Source organism: Zootoca vivipara, chromosome 6, assembly GCF_963506605.1.
Source record: "Zootoca vivipara chromosome 6, rZooViv1.1, whole genome shotgun sequence".
NCBI classification, from domain to species: Eukaryota; Metazoa; Chordata; class Lepidosauria; order Squamata; family Lacertidae; genus Zootoca; species Zootoca vivipara.
Window position 1 is genome coordinate 17,282,325 of NC_083281.1, and position 21,938 is coordinate 17,304,262.

At 45.4% G+C, this 21,938-nt stretch overlaps 1 protein-coding gene across 11 annotated transcripts in view; it reads right to left on the minus strand.

Annotated features, from left to right (window-relative positions):
• Nucleotides 1-21,938, minus strand: part of BICRA (BRD4 interacting chromatin remodeling complex associated protein) — a 102,315-nt gene that overhangs the window by 38,760 nt on the left and 41,617 nt on the right. The window lies entirely within an intron of this gene.

Genomic DNA, 21,938 nt, shown 5'->3' on the forward strand with positions numbered 1-21,938 from the left:
GTGTGTGTGTGTGTGTGACAGCTTGATAGGTTGCATTTATTCATGAGCTTTTCAAAAGGCATGGAGAGAGATGCCCACTTAGTAAATCAACTGATCACAGCTCCTTTTCTTTCCCCTGGATGCTGTAGAAAGAAACCTAAAAAAACGGCTTCACTCTGGAGTCCACATATTTGCTTACCATGGAGAAAGTGTCTCTCCACCCCATGGTGAGCATGAAAAGCCCTGCCCTTCTAAGCTAGGAGTTAGTGAGGAGAGCACAGGATTGTCACTGCAGCATGAGAACCTGTGAAGTGCAGCGTAACAGGGACAAACTCCCACTTTCCCTCTGAGCTCAGAGAGAATCCTTCATGACTTGTGCTGAACTGCAAAGCTCAGTGCAACATCAGAGTAAAGATCCAGTCCCTCCTCAAGCTGGGAGAATGACAGGGTTAGGGTGACAACACTTTCTGGCTGGCTATTAAAGTAACCCAAATTTGTGGATTCTGTGTTTCACTAACTGGAAGACTGCAAAAAGCTCTTTCAAATCCTAAAGTACTCCGACAGCGCTAGCGTATCACATACACCACACACCTTCTTACAACAGACAAGAACTTTTACAAGCTTTTACCAGTGGTACAAGCTTTTACAAGCTTTTACCTGTGGTAAAATACAGAAGTTGTAAAAATCAGCATAAAAGTGCATCACCAGAGCTGTTTTGCATAAAAATCCATGCAGCAAACAGCCACACTGCATACTGGTCCCCACAATGCACAGGGAAGCTTTCCTGTTATCCTTCCAGGCTGCACCAAACAGATCCACATACTGTCCTCTCTTTACCCCTCTTCTCCAAGTAACATATTGAAATAGCACCTTTGCTCCTGCTGCCACAACTAATTTGCCTCAGGCTTCCTACTACACTGCTAGCCTGTTGAGTTCCATCTCCGTCCTGCATAGCCTTTTGGAAGGTTCTCTCTCACCTCCGAAATGCTGCTGCTTCTGGCCACTACAACCCACAGCGGGCAAGCAGTCAAAATAAAACAAGGTGACTGGTGGAGCTGCTATGTAAAAGGGGGAGAAGAGGAGGAGGAGGAGGAGGAGGAGGAGGAGGAGGAGGAGGAGGAGGAGGAGGAGGAGGAGGAGGAGGAGTTTGGATTTGATATCCTGGTTTATCACTACCCGGAGTCTCAAAGCCACTAACATTCTCCTTTCCCTTCCTCCCCCACAACAAACATTCTGTGAGGTGAGTGGGGCTCAGAGACTTCAAAGAAATGTGACTAGCCCAAGGTCACCCAGCAGCTGCATGTGGAGGAGCGGAGACTCGAACCTGGTTCACCAGATTACGAGTCTACCGCTCTTAACCACTACGGTACACCACATTAAGAGATATTTTGCTGAGCAATCCATGACCTACAGGGTCTACTGAAGCCAAGCTCCCTTCTCCCATCAAGTGGGGAATCCCACCTAAGCAGAGATTTCATGTTAATGGAGCATTGAAACTAAGTCAGTGCTATTGTTGGCTTGTGCTGCACCATTCTGATAACATAAAAGAATTGCAAGGCCCAAAAGTCATTAATCTAGTATTATCATCTTTCTCTTGTGAAATGTTCTCATAGAACATCATGAACACTTTCCAGGTTAATTGTCAGGCCTCAGCTCAAACTCCCACAAACCACTTTAATAGAAATCTGAACCAAGGAACGAATCGAAAGGTCACATACTGTAATCTGAAAATGACGGTAGCAAACTATATACTGTACATAAAAGAGCAAAAACATTACAGTGGTACCTTGGGTTAGGAACTTAATTCGTTCTGGAGGTCCGTTCTTAACCTGAAACTATTTTTAACCTGAGGTACCACTTTAGCTCATGGGGCCTCACGCTGCCACCGCACAATTTCTGTTCTCATACTGAAGCAAAGTTCTTAACCCGAGGTACTATTTCTGGGTTAGCAGAGTCTGTAACCTGAAGCGTCTATAACCTGAAGCGTCTGTAACCCGAGGTACCACTGTATGCAAATTGGGGTGGCTAGCTTGTGGTTCCACCAGATATTGTTGGACTCCAACTCCCATCAGCCCAAGCCAGCATGGCCAATAAATCAGGGATTATGGGAGTTGGTCCAACAACATCTGGGAGAAGGGCATAGATTAGTCACTCCTGCTAAAAATAGAACAAGCTCTATGATCAGTTTATACCGTAGAATAGGCTTCCCCAAACTACGGCCTGGGGGCTGGATAAATGAGCCACAAGGCTCATTTATGCGGCCCGCGACAACCCCTGCCGCCTGCTCTTACCGGCGCGGCTGCCCACTTTCGGGTCGGAAAAGCGCCGGAAATAGCTTGCACGCGTGTGCAAGCATCATTTCCGGCACACTTCCGGGTCAGAGGAGGCCCGTGCGCATGCACACAATGCTTTTCTGACCCGGAAGTGTGCCAGAAATAGTGTGTGCACATGCGCATGGGCACGCGCTCCCCTGCCCTCCGGCCCGCTGCAGACGAAGCTGGGTAAGTTTGGGGACCCCTGCCGTAGAACATCTCAATGGATAGCCTTGGGCAAATCACTCTCTCTCAGTTCAGCCAACCTCACGGGGAAGTTGCAAAGATAAAAAGTAAGAAAATTCCATATATGCTGCCCTGAGCTCCTTGGAGAAATGATGAGATACATGAAACAAACAAGATAGTTCACATGGGGGAGTGGTAAGGGAATAGATTGCTAGGAAATGTTATTTTGAAGTTTAAATGCAATGAAAGTGGAAGCATTTCAGCCCCTACCTTAAAGCAACAGTAGCAACATAGAAAGAGTTCTGCTGGATCAGACAAAAAACCTACGTATCTAGTCCAGCATCCCATTTCCCACAGTGAACAGCCAAATGTCTCCAAGACGTGAAAGCAATAGTCCTCTCCTGTTGTTGCTTCCCAGAAACTGATATTCGGAGGCAGGGCACATGTAAATTTTGAAAGAGCATGTCACAGAGAGAGATCCATCCTTATTTGTCCCTCATACTAAAAGTTCTAGTTTAACTACACAAGCACACACTGTTTAGAAGGTGTCTTGCTCTGCTCTAACACTGCTTGGAAAACAGATCCATAGGAAAATAAGTTTATATAAATATCCTCAGGCATGACTTACAATTTAGCTGCAGCGTTTCGCCTCATGGTAATGGGGTTGTCTTCTTAGCTGGTCCCCCACCCCCAGATACCTGTGCCACAGTAAAGTGTACCCATAGAATCATAGAACTGTAGAATTGGAAGGGACCCCAAGGCCCTCTAGTCCAATGCCCTGCAATGCAGGAATCGCAGCTAAAGCATCCATGACAGGTGGCCATCCAGCCTCTGGTTAAAGACCTATAAGAAATGAGAGTCCATAACCTCTCAAGGGAGACCATTCTACTGTCAAACTGCTTTTGCAAGTTTTTCTGAAAGCTTAGTTGGAATCTCCTTTCTTGTAACTTCTGGTGTTTGTGCCCTCTTGATGCTTGTGCGCTGATGCTGTTCAGAGGCAGCATGGTACTCATAGATGTGGTATCAGCGCTGCCCCCGGATGTTTTGCTGCTTGAGGCAAAAAAACCCTGCCTCCTCTCCCTTCCTCCATGCCCCTGCCCCAGCACCATAGGAGAGAAAGGGGGAGGACAGAGAAGAGCAGGCACCAGGGGTTGGGCAGCAAAGCCAGGCGGTGGCGGTAGGTGGAGGCTGAGCAGCATATGCATGACATGACAGCTGGGCACCCACAGTATAAATTTTGTGGTTGCCCAAACACCCAAGGCCCCTCAAAGTGCTGGATAGTATATAGGCACTGTGACATGTAGCAGTTCCAGCTGTAGCCAGGGAATGAGAGAAATACCTAGAGGAAAGAATATTACTCCACTGTGCTTGAGAACCCTTAACACTGATTTAATCCAAGAAAGCAAAGGCCTACATTGCTCCGCATTCAGGTAATGAAGTAAGTAGTTATCATGCAGGGTATGAAGTAAAGCACTCAGGGATAGAGACCTTGGTGGGAGCATAAAGTTCCTCAAACATTTTTCTTTTGGCTGTTCATGAAACAGAACAAAATGGTAAGGGATTTTAAATTAGTGCTGTACATGGCAACATGACACAAGGAGAAAGAATGGACATTGTTTAACCAAAAGAAAAAGATTAGAAGGAATCTTTCAAAAAGCTTTTAAATATTTAAAAGGATGTCAAAAAGAAGAAAGAAAACACTCACTATCATATTCATTGAAGAAGGTACCACAATGGGTTTTTAAACCTGCTGAGGTACCGTCTTTCCCCTTTTTTAAGACACCGTCTTATAACTTTTTTTCCTCAAAAAAACACAGGGTGGCTTACTTTCGGTGGGATGTCTTATTTTTTTTATTACCGGTACAGTTTTTACAGCTCAGGGCGCTGGCTCAGGGCGCTGCTCGGTTCTCTTGAGTGCTCGGCGCTGCGGCAGCCACTGGTTCCGGGTGGCAGGGCAGCAGGCATCCTAGGCCGGGCCAGGCAGAGGCCGCTGGCTCAGGCGCTCCGCCTGCCGCTGCAGGGCGCTCCAAGCTCCTTGGCCAGGCCAGGCAAGGAAGAAGCAGTGAGCCCAGCGGTGGCGACAAGCACAGAAGCGGCAGGGCGGCGATGGACGAGAAGGCGGAGCGCGGGGATGCAGCCAGCAAGGCGGGAGCGCGATCAGCTGTTAAGCGGAGCTCTTGGAGCGCCACTTCAGAGCTGATCGCGCTCCTGCAGTGCCAGCTGCATGGAGTGACTCTGTGAGTGGAGGTGCCTGTGGGGGTTGGTTTCCGCGGAGCGGAAGTATGGCTTATTTTGGGGGTATGTCTTATATTTCTCAAATGCTTAAAAACCCTGCCATGGCTTACTTTCTGACTACGTATTAAAAAAGGGGAAACAGGGTAGATCGGGACACTTTAGGCTACCTCCAAGACTTCAAAATCTCCTTTCCACGTAACATGAAGTTGTTTTATACTGAATCAGATCACTCATCCCATCTAGGCCAGTGAAGTCTGTCTACTCTGACTGGAAGAAGCTCTGCTCTCTAAGATCTCTAGCAAAGGCATTTCTTCAGTCCTGCTACCAAAGATCCTTTCTAACTGCAGATAGCAAAGACTGAACCTGAGGTCTTCTGCATATAAAGCATGTACTCCACAAGTGAGCAAGTACCCTTATCCACAAATATGACTGGCCACCTTGAGTCATATGCGCCACAGAAACTTGAGATATGTGGCACCATCTAGGTAGGACCTGTGGTCCTGCAAATACTGTATCTTACCAATGGTCATGCCGGCTGAGGCTGATGGGCATTGTAGTCCAACAACACTCAGAGGGCTACAGCTCTTCATTCCTGTTGTAGCCACTCCTGGTTGCCCTGTGGACATTGCAAGGCAGCTTGATTCTTGACACTGCAGGCTGAGAGCAATGCTTCTCTAACCTTTTCAGCTTGAACCCCTTTAAAACTTATTTTGCCTTCTTGCTTCCTGGAACCCAGCCAAGCGTCCAGAGATCATTGCACACATTTATGTGCAAGCAGCTCCGCTGCAGTGTGCAATTACATATGGACAGAGGGACTAATACAACACTGGCATGAGAAAGGGATGTCAGAGAATATATCTGTGACTCCTCCTAAAACTACATATAGGGAAATGAGACAAAGCAGCAAGTCTTCCTAAATCAGGCAGGGTCATAGGGGCAAGTTGCGGAAGGGCTATCATCACAGAAATCTAATGTGAATCAGAAACTACTTTGCAAGAGAATATTCAAGTTACTCATGTCTAGGCTGGTGAGGAGAAGCAAGTCCCACCTACTTGGATTTTTTGCATCTCCTTCCACAAGGGCCCACCTCCAGAAGCAGAGCAAGGTGGGGGTGCCCGCCCCGGGTGTCATCCCTGAGGGGGGGTGACATCACCATGGGGGGCACCCCCAGATGCTCCCCACCGCCAGTGCACCCCCTGGGACGTGTACTGAAGCTGACGCACCCCCCCTGGGGTGCACACCGCTGTTAGCTCCACTTCTGCCCGTCCCTATGAGTGCCGCATGCAGCGCTGCTGCATGCCCCGTCCCATCCCTATGGGCACCTCACACTGTGGCCCATCCCTAGCACCTATGGGCACCGTGTCCTGCCCCTATAGGCGGCTTGCTACCCCAGGTGCCCAATAGGCTTCCTCCGCCACTACCCACCTCACTGCTTGACTCACAAGCAAAACCCTGTGTATCCCATTGGGGCTGCATCTAAGTTATAGTGTATGGCACCAACTTGGATTTTGTGACACACTTGCCATAAAAGGCTGCCCCCCCCACCCCACTAGAGGTTTTCAGTTTGTCAGGAATCATCCAGCAGAGGTTGGATGGCTTCAGTTGAGATTCTTGCATTGCAGGAGGTTGGACAAGATGATCTTTGGGGTCCCTTCCAACTCTATGATTCTATGACTTAGACATAGGACATCCTGCTTCAGAGTTCAGGAATGGCCCAGATTGTATCTGAGGTATAATTCAAACAAGCACAGGAAGGCCTCCAAGAATCCCCAGAGGAATTGCCTTTCCCTTAATACGAAATAACACTTTTGAGATGCCTAGATTTTCAAAAAAGTGAGTAGAGTTGGCATAATAATCATACAGCATTTTGAAATAAATGAGTTGAGGAAGATAAAGAGGAAGATCGAGGCTGTATACCCATTACTGGAAATGCAAGACATCCCTGCCCCCGCTAATTCTCTCTGTTTGCCAAGGCAGAGCTCTGGCTTTTCTTATACTTGTTAAAGCTCCCTTGTGAGACAGCCCTTTGCAAGGCAGTGGTTGGCCCTCCACCACTGCCTTCCCCCACCCTAACAGATTTCTCATGGATTCACTCCAAGCCAATCAAAACTTTGGCAGTAAAACCCATCTTGGTTCACACAGACCTATATCTTATAGAGCTAGCAATTCCAAACAGCAGTCAAATCAGCTGCCACATCCTCTTTCTTCTTCACAAAGCCATTCCACTACATAATGGTCACTTATATGTCTCATGTTCACAGGAACAAAGGCAAGCTGTGTGAGGTACTTCGGCAGAAGATACTGCTGGTGCACAGCTATCTCAATCGGCAGTGTTTACATACAGAGAAGCGGGTACAACCATTAAAAGAAGTGGGTAATGGGAGCAGAAACTTCTCTCTCTTGTTAAATATATCTTTACTAATTTTTATGACTACCACTGCACAAAGTCAATAGAACGTACAAATCAATAAAAGGAAAATAAAAAGGATAACTGTGACGGAGTGAAGCACAGAAGTTATTTACATCATGTTCATATTCAATATTAAAAAATAAATACAGAGCAATGGGTCAGAATTTACATCAAAATGAAGTGAATAGAAAGCCATAAAAAAGAATCATCAATTGGTTAGGGAAGGGGACAGTCTGAAACAGGAGTCTGCAAACGTTTTCAGCAGGGACCTTGTGGGGGGCCAGACTATATTTTTTTTGGGGGGGAGAGTAATGAACAAATTCCTATGCCCCACAAATAACCCAGAGATGCATTTTAAATAAAAGCACACATTCTACTCATGTAAAAACACGCTGATTCCCGGACTGTCCGCGGGCCGGATTGAGAAGGCGATTGGGCCACATCTGGCCCACGAAACATGTCTAGGCTAGGCCAGGAGAACCCATCGGGGGGAGGCAAGTGCCCCTTCCATACTGATGCATGAATCATTGGAGGTTTGTATACTACGCTCTTGTATGTTAACTAATGGAAACCATATTTATGTCAAAACGCTCTCGTTGAGCCAAACCTCGGACAACTCTGCAGTGGCAGTTCAAAAAATGCAGTTTCTGTGTCATGCTCACCTACAAAAGCAAGACTAGCTGTCTGTAAGAGATGGGACCTGGATGTCATATTTGTATTACAGAGATAACTATCCATGTATACAGAGCCATATGTTAATACTTCTTAGCTATGAGTTCTGAAAGACCTGTTCCCTGCCTTGCAGGCCTTTTCCCACCTGGCCTGGGAGGATGGGACCCGGAATGACAGCAACTACAAAAGCTGAGTCTACTGAACAGAATCTTTGGCTGGGGTATTGTAGGGGAGGGAGTTGATGGGGTTTTTTTTGGCGGTTGTTGCTTGGTAAAATGAGATGGCTACTAGAGAGCTTTGCCTGTGGTATTAGAACAGTGATGGCCCATTCATGCAGGCAAGCACCATGCTGCAGCAGTTATCAAATGATGAACAAGCACATATAAATTAGTTGCTTATCACCTAAACCCAGTAATTGTCAAAGCAAACAGCATGATGATGCTTGTGGGCTGGCCTTTGAGACAATATAATGGACTTTCTTGAAAAACCTTTTAATCAGTTAGTGCCAATGTTCATTATGGAGCTGCTGACTGAACTGTTGCTATAATCCAGGACACTGTTTCATGGGAACTGGCAGGTTGCTCTTCTCTTGCTCTGTTTGAAAGAATCATCATGTTATGCATGAAACTAGCTCATAACAAAGACCTCTTCACAACAAGACTCAAGGAGCAGATCTGTAGCTCCTGGGTCTTCTCTCAGAGCTAGTTTTGTGCACTGTAATTTTAAAAGTATGTTTGTGCTCATTTTCCTGTCAAAATACATGCAGAGTCAACTGCTGCCTTAAAATGTAATATGAAAAGCAATCACAACAGGGAACTGTTTTAGAAAGACTGTAGCAGCTTGGGACTGACATCTGGGAGGTTCAGCAGAAGATAGTCCCTCGCTTATTTGAAGTGTTCCTAACAAGGCTAGATGACAGCACACTCAATATTCCATGCTGAACTATCCTTCACTGCTTTATATTGAAACTCTTCTGCAATATTGTGTGCCAACACTTCTTCAATGCTGTCCCATGTACTTTTAGCAACAGCTTCTACATTCCTGAAACAAGCCAACTGTACCTGCGGCTATATCAGAGCCAGATTACATTAGGCCAAAATGTTTAAGCCTTCAATAACTCAAGAGTGGGGAAAGCATTAATAATTACTACCAGAGAAAGGAAGTTGGCTCTTGCTGGCTTAGCTGCTATCTGCCAAATAGTTCCTTTCAAACCCAGTTCCCACAGAAAGCTCTGGGAGCAGAGAGTCTGTGGTTTAATTGGCAGCACATCCCCTGCCTTATTTGAGTAAGTTAGGTTATTTTCAGGTGAGACATGGCATAATCTACCTTTTCCATTCAGAATTATGTTTCTTTGTCCACTGTTGCTTACTTTCTCTCATCCTTACAAAAGCATACTGATTTTGCTTATTACAAACTAACTTTACTGCAATTTTTGCATCATTTGCAATACCTCCTTTCTCTACTCCCGAGTAACTGGGGTGGGGAGCTTTGATCACTGGAAATTGAAGAGGCAGTGTGCTCATATTTCTTGCACTGAATAAGATAGAATTGGAATTCTTTAAAAAGGTACAATTTTCCTGAAGAACCGGAAAGTGAATTTTATAATAGGGCCCTAGTAATAGCAGATGCCTCCTTGTGTTACTGTGATATAGTCCACTTCACATTAATTCCTCAGGGAAATGGGGGGGGGGCAGAGGTGGAGACAGAAACATTGTTTTCTTACTGAGGAAATGCCATTCACACCAGTGACTATGGCACTGCAGGCCAGGAAATTATTCATATAATGTTCAAGGCTGGAAAGATGTTTCCATGTCCAGGAACAGATTTCTAGACAGAAAAGTGACCATATGGAGACACTATCCAAATTCCATTCTCACTTAAAATTATTTGCAAATGTAAGACCAGAGTCAAACTGAGACATTTTGGCACCTGAGGCAAACCACAAAATGATGGCCCCCCCCTGCCAACCAGGGATGGGGCAACTGAAGATCCACATCAGGAACTAGTGGGGAATAAAGTTCTACATTGGGGACAAGGGTGGAAGAAGAGCAGCAGTGCCTCCTATTCTCTTGAGAGGCCACTATAGAGGTGGCATTTGGTGCGGCTGCTGGGGAGGCGATGCCTTCCTTGGAGGCCAGATCTGCTGCCCCTGTGGATCCTGCTGCCTGAGGCGCTTGCCTCATAAGTGGGCCGGCCCTGCATGAGACTGTGTGAAAGACATAGAAATAATGGCTGCTATTGCTGTATTAACCAAGCCCGAGTTTCAAACACACCAGTTTGCCCATTCATTTCTATGTCCCAGGGTGCATTCTCAGGTCATGGAGAAGGATAGTGAAGTCCAGTGGCCGTGACCAGTGCTCCATTGTTAATTAAAACATGCACCCCAGAAAAACCACCCAGAATTCCCTGCAACACAGGCACATTCTATGACATTGGGCAGACCAGCATGAATTCCGACAAGCTGATGCGGAAAGAATTATTGCAAAGCAGAAATGTTTGGTAGGAAATCAGGATTGCATTTTCCTGCCGTAAAGCCAATATGTTAGATTATATTTATTAAGTGTGATACTATATTTCCCAAGTGATCACCAAAGGAAGAAGACGATACTTGTAGGGAGAGGTCATTCCATAGCTGGGGTGCCACCATGAAGAATGTTGTATCCCATACTACCTTCCAATGTGCTAACCTGTTGGTGGGTTAACAGGAAGGGTCGTCTCCCTCATGCAGTCTGTTTCTGCCTCCAGGCATAGAATAACACTTGTTTGGAATGGAGTCTACTGACATGTACCCCTAATCAAATGCAACATCCTATATTATGGATTTTTTGGTGCCAAGTGAGGACCATTTTATTCTTCAAGGCCTTTAAATTTTGAAAAAACGTGTTAGTGCTCTTTGCACTGTTTTTGTCCTCTAGTGATTGGTTTTATTCTTGTTTTACTTTGTGGCTGTTTTTCACTGTGTCAGGTGGAAGGTGTTCCTCTTCCCCAAGGCTTCTGATCCAGGGAACTCCGTTGAGGGGCTGAAATCAAGCTCATACTTCATACTGGCACTCTGGAGATGCAGAAGCCGCTACCAGTAAAAAGGAAGAGAACAACTCCTTTTTTCCCCTCCAGAGCCCTCTCCCCATGCTCAAGAAATTACGTGGAAGAGAAATGGGGGCAACCACATATTAAGGCTAGTTAGTAAACTAGCCAAATTTGAAGACCCTTGACTCCAGTAAGCCATCTGTGTTATGCAAGAAGAATTATTTCAGACAAACACGTAACTATGCAACCTTGTAAATACTGTGGGAGCTGCGTGCATGCATACTTGTGTCGGTACATGCAGCATTTGAAAACCCTTTGATCCTTCTTACATTCTGCAATTGAGATTCATTTCTATAAGCCTTATCCCTGCTAAGTGGTTTTTCAGACTGAGCATGCATTCTCTCCATGAGTAAAAATCTCAGTTCTGTCTGTCCAACACTTACACAAATACAGGTACTGAAAAAAAGAGAACAAGTTGAAAGCACGGAGGAAGGCTACAGTATTTCTTTACAGCTGTAGGGGTGGAGAGAGCAGCAGCACAGGCTTTTTTCAAGCTCTCATCTTCAATGATCACACAAAACCAAACACAAATGTAAAACTGGGGAAAAGCAATAAAGCTTTACAGATGGCAACCCATTTATTACAACAGCAAAATTGCAGGAAATATCTACAAAGAGGCAAAAGAACCAGCAATGATGTGATGATATCTTCCTGGAGTATTGCCTTCTCATTTACAGAAGTGCAGTCCAGCAAAAAAATATTCAGACCACCACCCAGTTTACACTTTCATCCACCTACCAAGGATTTTATTCTTACAGCTCTTCTGCAGGGGCTGCTGAACAATGAATGGTGCCTGAGGCAAAAAAGGCTTCCCCATTATGAAAACCAGCATCTGGTATTGTGTGCCAACACATGGTGTGTGTCGCTCTTGTTCCCCCTTCTCCGCCCTCCCCAGCTTGGCTGGGATTCATGTCCTGACCAATGGCACTAGGCTTGAATCACCGCAGACCTCTAAAGCAGCAAGACTGCCTGCCGAGCTGCAGCAGGGGGTGAGGGAGGGCCTGAAATGCCACTATAACCACAAAGGATTGTTGCAGAGGGGGGTCTTTGGCTACAGAAGGGATGGATACAACAGGCTATTGATGGCCATTCCGAGAAAGAAAAATGTATTTATACTGGACCGCATCAAGGGAGTGCCCAGCTGTTTATAGAAGGAAAATCAGTGCATGTTCAAGTGTAAAATTTAGGCAGATTGCCTCAAATCATGTAAAGAAGAGACATTAAACTTGAGAGGTGATTGTTTTTATTTGACCAGTTTCTTGGTGCTAGAATATTAAGGTTTTCAAGTTACACTTTCATCAGGGGCAGGATGAAATGGAGGCTAGATCTTAGGTATAAATAGAAAGCAAACATTTTATTCCTTTCAGAAACTGGACCCATCACAAAATGTTTAGTGCATCAAAAATCCGTGTGCAAGAGTGGCATGGATTTTTAATATATATAACATCTTTTAAAGTTGCCTACACAGATTTCAATTATGGGCCAGATTCAATAATGCAAAGGGGTGGCTCCTTATAATGATGTTTCTCCATCTCTTATTCTCTCAGACCAACACAGAACACAGTAACAACTGCCCCTATTGAATCAGGTATGCATAAGGTCAGGCTTTATTAAAAAAAATATTTACCATCTATACTTTTCAACGAAATAGACAATGCAGTATCCAACCAATATTATAAAATGATATAACTGTCCTGATATACCCCTGAATAGGTAGAATGGTGAGCGGCTGGTGAGAGCACCCTTCTTCTACTTGGGATAAGGTTTGTTTGTCTGTTTGTTTCTCATTGTTCAAGTTTCTAGCCCCTAACTGCATGGAATGTAGGATTGGTGAGAGCACTTAATCCTATAGCTTGGAAAGGTTTCTTCTAGTTCTCCTGTTAGGATATTGCCACCTCACTGGTGGAGGGAACATGCAATAAGGTCTCTCTCTCCTGATGACAGCAGTGTTACTTTGGCAAGATCTCATACTAAGTACAGTACTGTAGTGCCAATACCTGTTACTATTATAGTGTCTTCTTTACCAACAAAAGAGTGAACCAACATGTATCCTTGACTTGTCCCTTTTCTTTTCAACCCTACCAGCACTTGCTAATGTTATTATTAATAGTCCTGGTTCTGGATTAAAACCCATGTGGACCAGCTAGCATTGGTTAGGCTTTGTGGTTTTGCTGCAACATCACAGCACCAGTCCCTATTATGACACCTATTATAAACCTGTCACTCACTACAAATAACTTAAAAGAAAAATAAAGGAAGGCGGCTAACAGACTGAGGCTGAATCATGACAAGACAGAAGTACTGTTTGCGGGGGACAGGAGGCAGGCAGGTGTGGAGGACTCCCTGGTCCTGAATGGGGTAACTGTACCCCTGAAAGACCAGGTGCGCAGCCTGGGAGTCATTTTGGACTCACAACTGTCCATGGAGGCACAGGTCAATTCTGTGTCCAGGGCAGCTGTCTGCCAGCTCCATCTGGTACACAGGCTGAGACCCTATCTGCCCGCGGACTGTCTTGCCAGAGTGGTGCGTGGTCTAGTTATTTCCCACTTGGACTACTGCAATGCCCTCTACGTGGGGCTCCCTTTGAAGGTGACCTGGAAAGTACAACTAATCCATAATGGGGCAGCTAGACTGGTGACTGGGAGTGGCTGCCGAGACCCTATAACACCGGTCCTGAAAGACCTACATTGGCTCCCATTATGTTTCTGAGCACAATTCAAAGTGTTGGTGCTGACCTTTAAAGCCCTAAACAGCCTCGGCCCAGTATACCTGAAGGAGCATCTCCACCCCCATTGTTCAGCCCAGACACTGAGGCCCAGTGCCGAAGGCCTTCTAGCGGTTCCCTCACTGTGAGAAGCAAAGTTACAGGCAACCAGGCAGAGGGCCTTCTTGGTAGTGGTGTCCACCCTGTGGAATGCACCCCCCTTCAGATGTCAAGGAAATAAACAACTATCTGACTTTTAGAAGACATCTGAAGGCAGCCCTGTTTGGGGAAGTTTTTAATGTTTGATTCTATTTTTAATATTCTGTTGGGAGGCACCCAGAGTGGCTGGGGAAACCCAGACAGATGAGTGGGGTATAAATAATAAATTATTGTTGTTGGTTTCATGGGATTTTTGGACTAGGGAGAGGTTAAGGTTTTGTTCATTTTTGTTTATTTGTTAATTAGTGGGTCTGAGAATGCTTTATTATTTGAGTATGTGTTTTTAATGGGTGTTATATGAAATGTTAAAGTTTATATGATTCCCTCCACTCCCCCCATGTAATATGCATTGTATATCTTTTTGTGTGTGTAAGTTGCTTGAAGACCTTTGTGAGACAAACAACTAAAAAGTCTAATAAAAAAAGGAAAATATTTTTATTATTTTTGTAATTTTCTTCAAGGTTTTCTTACAATCAAGCAGTATACAAATTTTGCGTGAGAAAAAAAAATCAGCACAGCAGTTTTGCTGTGTTATGCCAGGACTTCAGCATGGTTTCCCAGGGTGGTTCAGATTTATCCCTTGATTGGACTGTGCAGGGAGATGGGGATTAAAGATCATGGGGTTGAAAAGGGTCTCAAATGGAAAAGAAGTTTACAAGGTATTGTGCAAAAAAGAAAAAAAAGGAACTATGAGCCCCAGAAATAACGGGCATTGGCATATGCAGAGTGTACCTCCCTTGAGGAAGCACTTATTTTGTAAGATGGTTCTATAATACAACAGTATTCTCAGAACATGCTGCTTTATTGTTTTGCTCCCTTATTTTTTATGTTTTCTGACTCCTAGTAATGGTGACTATCGATCAATGAATGCTGATTATAGACTGATATTTCTTAACTTTTTTCTTAACCTGGTTGGAGTTGATAACAACCTTATAAGCTATATTCAAGGGGTCAATGAATTCAGAAGTTTAGGAAATGCTGGATTAGAGTTTAGGCTGCCATGGGGGCCATACAGGCAACAGAGAGATTAGTGCCAAACCCGTGGAGGAGCAGGAGGAGCTTTGAGCTCAGATTCCAGATCTGGGGAAAATATGTCCTACCAGGATAGGATGATGGGGTACAAACACTCTTGAGTTATACTCTTGGCTCTTCTGTTAAGCTTTTGTGTCCTTAGAGAAGCCACTTCACCTCTCCATGACTCTGTTTACCAATCAGAATATATCTGACAGCCTCCCAGGAGAGCTGCGAAGCCTGACTAATTAATGACTAAAAGGGAACCTAGAAGCCTCTTGGGAGTAAATCTTTTATGTAGAAATCAGGTATTTTTAGCATGATAGTTTCCATTTTAAAATTCTACAACACAAGAAAAATGTAATAACCTTAGATTTAAATAATTGCAGCCATTTGACATATATTCCAAATTCTGAAAGCATTTCCGAAACCATGCAGCAGAAGCAGATCAGCTCTGTGCTCTTTTATAGTTTAGAGCAAAAACCTGCATAAGGAAGAACAACTACCTGGCCTCTGTAGGTGAGGAATAAGATAAAAACTAGCACTTGAGGAATATGTTGCTTAACTAAGGCTGGGAACCAGCAAGGAATTACAGTGGAATCTCAGTTTGCGACCGCCTCTGCTTACGACGAACTCGGAGAGCAACTGCTGCGGACCCGGAAGTATTTACATCCGGGTTTCATGCGCGCAGATGTGCAGAAGCGATCTGTGCAGCACACGCGTGCGCAGAAGCGCTCTATCGGTGCTTCGCCACGTGCAGAAGCATGCCTTCAACGAGCGACGAACTCAGGGAGCAACCGGCTCCCCGGAACGGATCATCGTCGTAAACCGAGGTACCACTGTACATGAAACCAATGAATTCAGTGAGATGAAGTATGCCTTGTATTTGCTATGCCATGGAAATCAAAGGGATAGTTACCAGTAAGTCCTGGGCAAGAGTAAATACTATTGTGGGATGTGGTTCCCCTGGTAACTTTACCATTTAACCAACAGTCAAGTTATATCATGGATGTGCCAACTTTTAGGAGAAACGGACGTAAATGGTGCTGTGGTCTAAACTGCTGAGCCTCTTGGGCTTGCCGATCAGAAGGTTGGCAGTTTGAATCCGCCTGGTGTGGTGAGCTCCTGTTACTGTCCCAGCTTCTACCAACCGAGCAGTTCAAAAGTATGCGAGCACAAGTAGATGAATAGGTACCGGTACTGCTATGACGGGAAGGTAAATGGCGTTTCTCTGCACTCTGGTTTCTGTCACGGTGTTCCATTGCACCAGAAACAGGTTAGTCACGCTGGTCACATGACCCGGAAAGTTGTTTGTGGACAAACGCCAGTTCCCTTGGCCTGAAGCAAGATGAGGGCCGCGCCCCATAGTCGCCTTTGACTGGACTTAACCGTCCAGAGGTCCTTTTGTTTTCCCAACACCCTTACCTTACCTTACCACTGACAATTAATTACAAGATTCCCGATTACAGTTTCATTCTTTCAGAACTCAAATGAGTGAAGAGAAAGAGACACAGCATGAGAAACAACTGACTCATGCTACTGTACTTCCTGTTTCATGTCAGCAGATTTTTCAGAAATGACCAGCTTCCAAGTACTTTATCAACAATATTGTACAAACCAACTGTTGTTTGCATGTTTCAGAGTTCTCTTTGCAGAGTGCAAAAGCTCTCAATAGAGCAAGAACATATATAGTGGTACCTTGGGTTAAAAACGCTTCAGGTTATAGACGCTTCAGGTTACAGACCATGCTAACCCAGAAATAGTACCTCGGGTTAAGAACTTTACTTCAGGGTGAGAACAGAAATCGTGTGGCGGTGGCAGCAGGAGGCCACATTAGCTAAAGTGGTACCTCAGGTTAAGAACAATTTCAGGTTAAGAACAGACCTCCAGAACAAATTAAGTTCTTAACCCGAGGTACCGCTGTAACTTCATATATCACCTTCATAGCTTCCGAGGTACCACTGTAACTTCATATATCATCTTCAATTACTTCGCTGTTTAACCATCTCTTGGCTTAATCTATATATATATAAATGTAAAAGGGGCATGTTCTCTGAAACCACTTGACCGACTGTGTTCAAATTCGGACACATCGTCCCATGCGAATGTCTGAAGGATCTTAGAAAGTTTGCAAATACAAATGTCACACCTGGGCCACGTAAGCCCCCCCCAATCCCCCTGTTCCAGAACATACAACTCACCCTAAAGTGCATGCTGGGAAATAGAAGCCAGAATCAGGAGACCTTGCACAACAGCGGCCTCTAGCGGCGGCTACACTAGTACTGCAGGTAGGAAGGCTTGGCTTTGCAGACTAGGCCGAGTAGAGGTTTGCAGACTAGGCCGAATAGAGGTAGGGGTCCCCTGGGTGGGGGATGGGGGGAGGAGGGGGAGGGAAAGGTCATGCGTCAGGACAGGGTGGGGCCAATAACAGGGATGAGCCAGGGGTGGGGGGAGGAGTCTGAAGGGGGACTCTGAGGGCCCATTTATCAGACTAAGCCACAGCAACGAATACCTGACATACAAGCCGGGATACACCGCCACCGGGGAAATCACAGGGATGTGCTGGGGGGCGGGCAGGGGGGTGGGGGGAGTCACATGGATGAGTTGAGGGGTGGGGGGAGGAGGGGGTACAGGGAGGGGACTGGGACCAGTCACAGGGATGTGATGGGGGAGGGGGAGTGATGCCTCATGGGTCGGGACAGGGTGGGGACAGACACAGGGATGAACTGGGGGGTGGAGGGAGGGGGCAGAATAGGTCATTGGTCGGGCCAGAGTGGGGGGAGTCACAGGGATGAGCCAGAGCAACGCGTGGCCGGGCCAGCTAGTATTCTTTATATTTGAGGCTTATAAACACTAATGAATCCACCACCAAGCCTGATCTGCTTCTCAGCCCTTCACAATTTTTATTTCCTGTATTCTCTGGTAGCCAGAAAAAGATGTCTGAGCTAAACATTTTATTTTAAAAGTAACACCACATTTTTAAAGTTGGGTGAATAATATATGTTGCCCGAAATCTGCTCACATGCAACTTGAATCCTATTAAGTTAGCTATTATTCTTTATGTACTCTACATATGCTTTCCTTTTGTTATTTTGGTGTAAATAGGCAGAGATTATTTTATGCCCAAATTCTATTTCTCCTCAGAAGTTATGCCATAATTTCTATACTTAGTGTAATCTTACAAAACAAGCTGTTTCTTCCACTCCCTGTGACACCCACCAACCAATTTCTGACTCTTTTACTAATTTACATCATGTAATTTGCATAGGGCAATTAAGCTAATTTGCATAGGACAATTTTACTAGCAAAATTTTCTTAGAGAGTGATTTAATTTGGCATATTTTACTTGCATTTAGTAAACAAAACTAAAAATGTTGACACTGCCAAGTTTGACTAAAATTGTATTTGCAATTGGTATTCATTCATTCATTGTTGTTGTTATTATTATTTATTCAATTTATATACCACCATTTATCAAAAGATCCTAGGGCAGTGTACAACATTAAGAACACATTGTATGGAGCATAAAAATAAAATATAATAATAATAATAATAATAATAATAGACAGTATAATAACATAATAATCATAGCAACAGTCCCCCCCCCCCCCGATCAGCGCTAACACAAACTATTTAATGGCCAAAGGCCTGAGTAAAGAGGGATGTTTTGCCTAGCATCTAAAGACATGTAATGATGCTGACGAGAGCATTCCACTGACAGGGTACCACCACCAAAAAGGCCTCTTGTTGTGTTGCCACCCTCCAAATCCCTCGGGGAGAGGGGACATAAAGAAGGGCCTTGGATGACAAGCGCAGAGTCTGAGTCGGTTCATAAATTTATGAGACAGAATATTTTCTGTGGGGGAAAAAACTTATAATGTTTCTGCCCTAGATGACTTACACTAGCAAGCTTTCCCTTGTTCAGGCATAACAAGTGACTGACATTAGTTGAAAATAGGAGTAAAAGCTTCTGATTTTCTCCTATGGACTTAAAGAAATATTAGCAGGAGCTGGAGGCTTATACATGTAATGCTAAACTAAGGTTGAAATGTGCAAATGCAACTAGTACCAATGTCAGAGAGGCAAGAGTTCTCCCAGGTTTTATCTATTCTTACAGGTGCAAATGACCCCTTCTTAGAGGCTAAGATTCATCTAAACCCTGAATCTGGGAGCTCACCTTTTCTTGGTGTTCCTTGCCTAGACATACAAGGCTCTCCCCTCTGAAGAAAGTAGTGAAGTGGCTTTTAAATAGGGCAGCAATCAGAAAATGACCAAACCGCTTACACACACACCTCAAGGCAAATATATTTACAGTGGTACCTCCGGTTTTGAACTTAATTCGTTCCGGAGGTCCGTTCTTAACCCAAAACCCTTCTTAACATGAAGTGTGCTTTTGCTAATTGGGCCTCCCGCTGCTGCCGCGCAACATCCGCTCACATCCCGGGGCAAAGTTCGCTACTGGGAGCATCTACTTCCGGGTTAGCAGAGCTCGTTACCCGAAGCGTTTGTAAGGAGGACGGTACGTATCCCGAGGTTCCACTGTACAGAAGAGCATACAAGTTAAATCAGCTCAGCTGTACTGAGCTGAGCAGGCAAGAAGCATATTTTTCTCCCTCCATTCTGTTGCGTTCTGATAAGGTGCTTATGCAATGCTTAAATCTCATTTTAATTGTGACAAACTACTTTCTGTTAATGGATTAAAGAACTGAAGGAAGGATTTGTATTATTTATATAGTTAATTATTTTCATTTTGCTCCCCTTTGCCCACATCTGGAACACATGTTTTACTGACACTAGTCTGGTTGCAGTCCATCCACATACACCCCTGCCACCACTTTGAGGTTTCATACATCTGATCCCGTCTTGCTGTCACAAGCAAATATTTCTGATATCTCCCCTGGAGGATTTGTTGCATTACTCACACAGAGCAAAAGTACAACTGTGCTTACTCATGCTTTGTAAATATTCTTGAATATAAGCATCTGGGAGAGCTGGGAGACACTTTCACAAAGCACTTCTACAAGCACGCAAGGCATGCAGAGGGGAAAATGAAATCCATCAAAACACTTTTTCAATTAAAGGGTTATTAAATAGAAGGGGGGAGTGAAGGGGAGTTGCATCCATTATATTTCTCAATGTTCAGATTAACTATTTTTTATTTTAAAATATTGTGATGTCTAAAAAACCATAATGAGACACCACAATCCTGGGACTACTTGTGAGTAAGTGGTTTCAGGAGAGCAGCCAAACTCTTGAAGAACAGAAAAAGATCAGAGCCAAGAATGGGGCTCTTATTTTCCAAACTAGTGTATTTCAGCCCGTTCAATAACGGGCGCTAGAAGATATGTGAGAGGAGCAGCGGGGCTGCGGCTTTCCCTCTCTCTCTAGAAAGAAAGAAATGCTTTTAATGATAAGACATAATGTTTAACTTGTGTACTAAGGGCAGCGGAGGTGCAGCCTTAGAACAGTTTGGACAGGAGGGTTCAGTGACCGCAGTTAGACGATTACATTAGCAATGCCTGATCACTTAATTCAGAATACATGGATAGAATCATAGAGCTGGGAGGGACTCCCAGGGTCATCTAGTCCAACCCCCTGCAATGCAGGATTCTTTTTGGCCAACGTGGGGAGAGCTTCGCAGCCTCCACTCCCAAACTTCCTTCTCGTTTAATCAGACCCCAGAGTGCAGGGGGGGGGGGAGAGGAAAATAGGATCGCTGAAAAGGGGGGGGAGGAAGAAAGAAGGACAGGGCGGGGGAGGTTCAAGGAGGTGAGAAAGCGAGCGAGGCAACGGAGAAGGGAGTGGAAATTACAATGGCAATTTCAACATTGCAGGATGGCATTCCACAGCTCTCACTCTTCCCCTCTTGTTCACATCGGCAGACTGAGGATGCCGGCGCTAGAACATCCCGGGGTTGCCGGCTCTGTCGGGTGGGGGGAGGGAGAAGCAATCCTATAGGGACAGCGGGGTTTACTGCTGTGTAAGCGGACAGAGAATTGTACTGCTGGCAAAAGACGTGCTTCTTCTCTCCCGCCCGCTCCTTCAAGGCGCCCCTTGGAAGGAACTTCCTCGCTTGCCAGTCCACCGCCTCCAACCCCACACATTCGCCCCCCACCCAGCTCTGCTCTTTGCCCGTCACTTGGCCTTCCTCACACCGCATTGAAAACTGCCAGTTCCGGCTTCTATAACAAATAATTCCTTCCCCCACCCCCACCCCGCTTTGTGTGTGTGTCGGTTGAAAGTGCGCTGCGTATGGGAAGCGCGGCAGTCGGGGGTTTATTTGGATGGGGGGGGGGGGCTTCGGTTAGGTCGCCTTTGTCTCCAGTAGCCCCTGTGTTTGCGAGTGGGGCCGTTGGGCTCGGAGATGGGCACCGGGGGTGGTCTCTGCCTGTTTCCGCTCCTCCCCCGCTCAGCCTCTCTCTCTCTCTCACTACAATAGTGCCAGCAGCGTGGCCTGCAGAGTGTAGCTGCTGCCGGGGCTGCTTCCCTCGGCCTGCTGCGCTGGCTGCTCTTCGGGCGGCGGAGGAGGCGGCAAGAGTAGCACCTCCACCTTGGGCCTGCCCCGCCGCCACCACCACCAAGAGGCCGCCCATTAAATTTAGCACCCGTTAAATGATTGTTGGGAGCGGCCGCAGGGAAACGGTAGGTGGGGGGGGAGAGCGCGCGCGCGTGTGTGTACGTCGTCTCTGCTGTCCAATCCCTGTGTCCCTGGGGCCCATGCGCAGTACCCCAGGGACACACGGGACAACTGGACGCAGGGACAACTTGGACATTATTATATAGGATGATGGTTTGCTAAATTTGGAAGGAATTAGATTTAAAAAAGAAAGAAAAGAAAAGACAAAAGTATGTTTATTGTAGTGTAGCCCAGATTCTAAGAAAGAAAAATGTTCCTATGCCCTTATTTTCTTTCTGCATCAAATGTTATTTCTCGTTTTTATTTATCAGAACAGAGCAGAACATATTTTTGGCAACAGGAATGTTTAAATGTTTCGGTAACAGCTGTGCAAATGCATACTGAATTGACTGTAATAATATTAGGAGCCCAGCTACAGTTTCTTTTGCAGCTTCTCATTCTGTTCAAAGCAGGGAGGAGCTTACTGCCAACAGTAGTTCCAACTCG